Source organism: Dipodomys spectabilis, unplaced genomic scaffold (genome assembly GCF_019054845.1).
Source record: "Dipodomys spectabilis isolate Male_0828 unplaced genomic scaffold, ASM1905484v1 ptg000323l, whole genome shotgun sequence".
NCBI classification, from domain to species: Eukaryota; Metazoa; Chordata; class Mammalia; order Rodentia; family Heteromyidae; genus Dipodomys; species Dipodomys spectabilis.
The window spans coordinates 755,776-761,932 of record NW_024871000.1 but is presented as its reverse complement, the minus strand read 5'-3'; the positions used below and the strand labels follow the sequence as shown (position 1 = coordinate 761,932).

General features: G+C 36.7%; 1 non-coding gene across 1 annotated transcript; it reads right to left on the bottom strand.

The window, feature by feature from the left end:
* Window positions 1–463: 463 nt before the first annotated feature.
* LOC122128115 lies at window positions 464–570 on the bottom strand. Its single transcript, XR_006151364.1, has one exon. It is a non-coding gene; the product is annotated as a U6 spliceosomal RNA (small nuclear RNA).
* Window positions 571–6,157: the final 5,587 nt, after the last annotated feature.

The following is a 6,157-nucleotide window of genomic DNA, read 5'->3' as shown; positions in this document are numbered from 1 at the left end:
CCCGGACATATATTAGTTATAGAAAATAAGAGGAACCATGGGACCTATGTTTCTTTGGAGTTGGCTTACTTCACTTAATAAATTTTTTCCAAATCTTTCCATTTCCTAACAAATTGGGCAATGTCATTCTTTCTGATGGAGGCAGAGAATGCAATTGTATATATTTACCAGGTTTTCTTGATCCATTCATCTACTGAGGGGCATCTGGGTTGGTTCCATATCTTAGCTATGGTAAATAATGCTGCAGTAAACATAGTTGTGCTGGTAGTTTTAGTATGGTCTTGTTTGTGATCCTTTGGGTAAATGAACAAAAGTGGGATTGCTGGGTCATAGGGGAGCTTTATGGGGAGTCGTTTGAGGAAACTCCATACTGCTTTCCAAAGTGGTTGAAGACTTTTACACTCCCACCAAGAATGCAGTAGGGTTCCCTTGTGGCCCCATCTCCTCCAGCATTTGTTGTTGTAAAAATATGGATTGCTTCACTAATTTTCGAGTCATCCTTGAGCAGGGGCCATGCTAATCTTCTCTGTATCATTCCGATGTTAGTGTATGGGCTGCCGGATTAAGCACAGAACATTTTTTATATAGAAGGTGTAATTGATTTTCTTAGTCAATTCCACAAAAAAGTAAGTTCAAAAGAATTGTCATGAAATTTTAGAATCATGCATTTCTTACATAAGCACACATTTTTGATGTTGGCATAATTTGTGGAGGGGAAGGGGAAAATGTTTAGGGATACAAGTAGACCCATTGCAACAATGAAAGGAACTTTACAACTTTGGTATCTCTACTACTGCCATACCTGCAGATTGTAACTTGATTGATTCTTTTGAGGTAAGTATCACTATGCCTGGGTCTGCTTGGACTGTGGTCCTCCTAACACAAGCAAAACACATAGCACCCATCAAATGGTTAGAGTTTCTGAAACTTCTTTTTTTTTTTTGGTCTGGGCTTGCCTGGAACTGCAATTTTCTAATCTCTGTTTTCTCAGTAGATAATAGTACAGGTTTGAGCCACTTTATCCAGTAAAAGTATACAATTTCAAGATATCTTGATATTGCCTATATTTGTGCTTAACATATATAGCTAACCTTAATTTTCTCCCTCTTTTGTTTACTACTCTGAGTTGAAAACATTGACTTTCTTGATATACATGGCTTTGTTTTGGGTGGAATCCCATCACAATCCAAAAAATCTCCCAAAAAGTTTATGTCAAGAATCATGGAAAAGAAGGCTTCAGGTTGGAAAGAAAACACTGATCCTTAACTTATATGCAGTATATTTATAGTGTTAGTCAATACTTTCTGAAGTATGAGAAGAGAAGGAAGACAGAAATGTGAAAGATGTCAGGTCTCTGTGGAATTTCTGTAGTTGTTACTTCATGTTATATTCTTCCTTAAAACTTGCTTTATTAAAAGCCTCTGGGTGGATATTGGTTGGACTGATTGGTAACCTTACCCAAGAAATGAAGCTGATTTTAGAAGGCTGATGATTTGGTAAATAAAGGAATGATGAAAATGAGAACAGATATTGTCACAGAATGAGCCAACAAGGTTCATTGCTGAACAGCAAAACAAAGCAGTTTCAAGTCCGATGATGCACATTGGAACATATATAGATAGATACATATATGTATACATATACAAACATACGTGAAAAAGTATATATGCAGTAGAATACAGAGAAAGTTGGTGTGACAAGTATTAAACTATATCAAACTGGTTGCAGGAAAGGTCCAGTAAAATATCAATAGTTTAGCATAGATTTTGCATAGATTTCTAAAGAATGAAAATTCTTCCCTCATTTTATACTTTACAAATATCCTTAGTATATTTTAAGTTTTTTATATTGTAGTTGGAACATCTATATAATGCTGAGAATTGGAATTACATAAAGTATGCAACATGAATAGGCCAGCCAGAATAGGAAAGTTCATTAGATTCTTATTTCCAATTAAACACCAGGAGAAAAGGAGTTCCAGTTCAGATTTTATGTAGAGCACTGGCCTTGAACACAAAACGACCAGTCAGGCCATGAGTTTAAGCCCTAAGATCTACAGAAACAAAAACACAAAATATAACTTGGAGTTAGATATTTTATAATGAAGCATTTTTTACATACTCTACATTGTTAGAAAGACTAGATTTCTGTGTTAGCTTTAAAACCTACCATAATAAATGATATTGTCCATTTATTAAACAGAAAGGCTTACTCAGATTTATAAGTTTGAAGGTTTCAGTGTATGTTCAGTTGGTTTTATTGTTTTGGTGGCCTGTGACAAGACAATGTCAAGGTGAGGAGTATGTCAAAAAGAAATGTTTTTGACCTAGAATGATTAAAAGAGAAAAGAAGAAAGAAGATGAGAGTGCATGTTCTCACAGGTTTTATTCTGAAGAACTTAATCTCCAGAAGAACTATTCAGGTATTCTCCACCGCCTGGGAGGAAATGGAAAGTCATTTTTCTTTAACACATAGGTCTTTCTGGGGCATTGTAAATTCAAATGGCAACATCTTCACCAATGATAATGACTTGTCCAGGGGTGGAAGCAACTAGATATTGCTATAAATTCCAATCATATCCTTTTTCTTCTCATACCATGAAAGCCTGCCACAATTCCCAATCAAATCCCATCAAAGATTCAAACATTAATGCTGTCCCAAAAGTTCTGTATGCAAACCCAGGTACATTCACTTCATTTAAGATGGCAATAGTATATGAAAATTTTAAGTCTTCCATAGAAAAAAATTCATATTAAGTGAAGTAAGCCGGTACCAAAGAAAATTCAGGTCCCATGGTTTCCCTTATTTGCAATAACTAGTATATGTCTGAGTCAAGCAGAAAAGGTCAGATAAGTTGATTTTAGGGAAGTGAACCCTAATATATGTATTCAATTTTTCTTTCAGGTGATTGTTTCTACACATTTATAAGATTATTTCTTTGTTGCTTTGTATTCCCTTCCCCCATGGTATAACCCTGCTTTCACTGTATTTGAGGTTGGTATAATTTGTGGAAGGGAAGGAAAAAAACAAATCGTTTAAATAGGGGTACAGTTGGATCCTTTGGAACAATGAGATGTACAAGTCGTTATATGGAATAACGAACTTTACAACTTTGGTGGGGGCAGGGAGGAGGATTGCATGGAGGGGGTGAGGGTGGGAGGATGGGAAGGGATGAGAAGGGGAAACCAAGGAGGAGGCTACAATGCTTGATAAGAAATGTACTCATGGACTGGGAAGGTGGCTCAGTGGTAGAGCGCTTGCCTTGCATGCTCAAGGCCCTGGGTTCGACTCGTCAGCACCACATAAGCAAAAAGAAAAAAGCCAGAAGTGGTGCTGTGGCTCAAGTGGTAGAGCGCTAGCCTTGAGCTGAAGAGCTGAGGAACAGCGCCCAGGCCCGGAGTTCAGGCCCCAAGACCAGACCCCCCCAAAAAAAAAGAAAAAAAAAAAAGAAATGTACTCATTATCTTGCCCATGTAATTGTAACCCCTCTGTACAGCGTTTTCACTATAAAAAAAAAAGAAAAATTTAAGTCTTCCAATTACATTGTCACCAAGGAAACAATTACAATATTTCCTTAAAAAATATCTAGATTGTAGAACACTTTAGTCACAATTAAATCCATTATAGGATTTAATTTAAATATTTAGTCACTGAAATGGATATTCTATATCCACAACTTAGAGCCCTTTCAAAATACATAATTACAAACCTCATCTATTACCATCTTCTGTGAAGACAGTCCTTGCTGAAAACAAACCAAATGTGGTAAACCAATTAAAATGTACGCCATTGTCAAATGCTGTTGTTTTAAAGCATGGAAGTGACAGCACAATTAATGCCAGTAAACAGCTGGTTCTAAGGAGTTTGGAAAGTGATTACTTTGTACTCTAGGTGGAAAAATCCACAGATGTTTCAGATTGTGCTTCATTTTGGCATTTGTAAGATATATTTTGGAAAGCACAATGAATGAAAGCATGTTGTTTTATAAAGATTTGCTGGCTGACAAACTAGGGAAAGAAAACTTATTGAAATATTTCAAATGAGAAGACAGACAATAGAGTGTGTAAGATGTGGTATGCAGCTTTAAATACAGACTGAAGCAAACCAAAGAATGGGAAAAAAATTTTCCTTAAATGCTTTCTGGGTATATTGTGCTATACACTATAATGATGAAATGATCATTTATTTGGAAAAGTCATGGAAAAACACTGTCACCTGTTGAATTTCTTTATAAAGTGAATCTTAAATGATAAGAATGAAGAAATTTAAATATGTTAATAAAACGTTATCAAGTATTACTTTAATTTTTGATTAAAAGTTAAATCAAACTGACAGACTATTAGTCCATTAAGATTAATGTTTCCTGTCATATGTTATTTTCTTTTTGTTCCTCTTTTATGGGTGGTGATTTTTTTTTCAGAAAGGCAACCTAGTCTTAACCATTACCCACAAAATTTATGCTGTCATAGAATCAAAAAGTTTTTTTTATTAAATTAAGACAATAGTAGGCTCATTTTATGCCAAACCAAAATATAAACACCAAAAACATTTTTCACTAAAAAAACACTCAAAAAAAATCATGAGGTTTTGGGGGAAGACAGAGGAGGAGAAGCTGGAGGGTAAACAAGCTCTTACATAGACAGCAGTTTAAATGTTCCAGTCACACCAAGTGTGCCATCACAGTACAGAGAGTTTGGTCAAAGAGGGAAAATCCAGGCAAGATGACAGATCTGAGCACTTGCCAGTAGCCACAGCTGAGGTGGCAGTAGGGACAGTGCCAGTGGCTATAGCCACCATACCTACAGAAAGAGTCCATGACAAGGGCCCCAGACGTGGCTGGTGAGCAGATTCTACTCAACACCAGCAAGAACTGACAAGGAGCAGATATCTTCATCCTACAGATCACAGACCAGAGATGACCCAAGAACCAACACTCTTACATGAGTAGAATCCTGACATCCTTACTCCTTCTCAGGGAGCAGAGGAGGGAAGGCCGCCCCTCCCCCACTACCAGAGATCTCCATCTATGATACTGACCTCCCCAGGGCTGAGCAGCTAGCTCCAATTCAGGCCTTGGAAGAAAACATGAGTCATTTAGTAGGTCACAGGAAGTAGACATGACCTGTCAGGCTCAGCTCCACACAGGGGAATGTCACCCCACCAAGTCAGTGGAACCTCTGTGGAGTGATGTCCTTCACATGGTAAACAGAGCCAGAGGCTGCCCCTCCCTACAACAGCCTAGACAAACAATTGAAACTAAGTAAAAAAAATAAATAAATAAAACCCTGAGAATGGGTTCCATGAGTGTTTCAGGAGTTGTCCCTCAGGGAAAAGCTACCATTTTCTGAAAGGCCCCAACCCTACCTCATCAAGGCACTTACACACTGCAGGAAACTGCCATCTCCCTCTTTGGTGATATTCAAAGCAGATCTCCCGCCCACTGAATAGCCTGGGAAGAGGATCACAAAATCCTGGGTAAAGCAGAGCATTTTTCTGCCAGCACGAAAAAAAACTGACTTAAGAAACCAGTCAAGCAAAATGAAAACTAAACACCACAAGCACACCAGAGACTCCACCAAGAGACAGGTTATAGACACAGGAGAGATACAGGGTCTTATCATTCCCCCCCCAAAAAAAAACCCCAAAATAAAAGAACTCTTCTTTTTAACCTTTTTTTCAATTTTTAAAAGTGTTTGATGTTAATTTTTTCTCATAATTTTTATTTTTGATGTGTGTGTGTGGGTTTAATCTCTTTTGACCTTTTGGTCCTTTTTTTATTGTTTTCATTTCTTTCTCTCTCTCTTTCTTTTTTGTTTGACTTAATTGCTGTTCTGCTCATCCCCAGATACATACCAGTGTTCAATTATTAGACCTTATCCCCCATTGTGTACATACTTAATCCTGAAATTTATAACTCGATTCAAAACATCTTAGGCTTAATTTCTTTAATGGCAGTATTATCTCTTCATACCAGTATAATTTTCAATTAACTAATTTTAATTTTCTTTTATTTTTTAGTTTTTCATGTTTCCTTTCTATCCCTCCTCTCCTCTCAACCTATCCTTTTCTTTTCTCCATATCATTTCTTTAAACTTACATAATTTTTAAGTGTTTCACTTCTTAGATTTAAATTTTTATTTATCCATTTTTTCTTTAT